Raw genomic sequence first — 1412 nt, 5'->3', positions numbered from 1 at the left:
GAGAACATCACGAACGAGAGATTCATCGGGGTTCCAGGTGAGTCTCTCGAAAAAACAAATTAGTTTGCAAATGAGTGTATATTTATTACTTTCTATCCCATTTGACGTTTGGCCTAGTGTTGATTAAACATAAAATGTAAAGCCTAGTAAGGCGAATTGTTGCAGACTGCAGACAGGTTGTCTGTACTATGAGCCTGTCAGCGAAATAACTAGACCGTGAAGTAAGACGAAAGGTTTTCCGTGGTGTGTGAAAGTTGAAAATTATCTAGTTGTGCCTGCGGTGTATATGACCAAAAGTATCTTCGTAAGGTTCACATTCAAGGTAACAGGGTCACCTGTTTACTAAGTCGTCCAAATCTATGCGACGCTCTACTCCCACGGGGATCCATCACCGAGGCTGTTGAACTTGGCAAAAGCTTCTATTGGTATTTAGAATCCTTTTTGTCTTTGTTGTACTAAACGCGTTTGACAAAAAGCGGATTTCTTTGTTTTTGTCTGTTGATTTTATCTATTCACTAGGATTAGTAGCCTGAAAGACTCTTCGATTTCTGTCGGTCGCTAGTTTTCGAACGATTTTGTACTAATAATTCGCTAGTTTCGGGCTTTTGTATTGATTTTCATATGAACTGCAGATCAGCTGTTTCTGATAACATATTTCTTTGGTGAACATCACTCACGACAGATGAATCTACAGACATGAAACTTGAAACTCAATGTTCAGGGCAGATTTGTCTGTCCCCAATCTAAGCTTTGAAAACTGTTTGTTTTGAGATGATGAACATACGTAAAACAACGCGTCCAGTAATATAATAAAATTAGAATGCACATCCTTCTGGCTATTTCTTTTGCTTATTTACAGACACCTGAAACTAAAACTCACTTTATGCTGAAATGCCGAGAAGCTTTCTACAGGTGTTTCATCCTCAGTGAAAATCATCTCATGAAACTTGGGGATGGGGCCCGAACTGGTGACCTCCCGGCTAGTAGGTTGAACATTTAACCGTTCGTTCACGAACTGATGATCGTCACTTAGGCAGGATATTGTGTCACTCATCCGTCAGTCAAGTAGTTCATATCACATGGTCACCTATTCACTGGCTCCATGGATGAATACTGGCGACCTACACCTTTAGTAGGCTTCCTTTTCCGGGGCTTTAATTCCCAACTTCTGTTCTCCCCAAAACGAACTCAGGCGCCATCCTGAAAAGACTTTGTTTTGTTAAAAAAGACCCCGTTATCATGCTCCGTTTGGTGTATGGTGAATTCATTCAGTCCATAAGGCCGTTCACTAGCTGCATGGTTTTCTTTCCAAGCACATCTAAATGTGTAATTTTCCTATGCAATGTCAAAACTATCCTGAGCAGCATAAGTTCCGTACTGCATTCTCAAGATTAGTGAATAGACTATATATA

This window comes from Opisthorchis viverrini, assembly GCF_000715545.1.
Source record: "Opisthorchis viverrini unplaced genomic scaffold opera_v5_224, whole genome shotgun sequence".
Taxonomy (NCBI): domain Eukaryota; kingdom Metazoa; phylum Platyhelminthes; class Trematoda; order Opisthorchiida; family Opisthorchiidae; genus Opisthorchis; species Opisthorchis viverrini.
Note: the sequence above shows the minus strand (reverse complement) of the source record.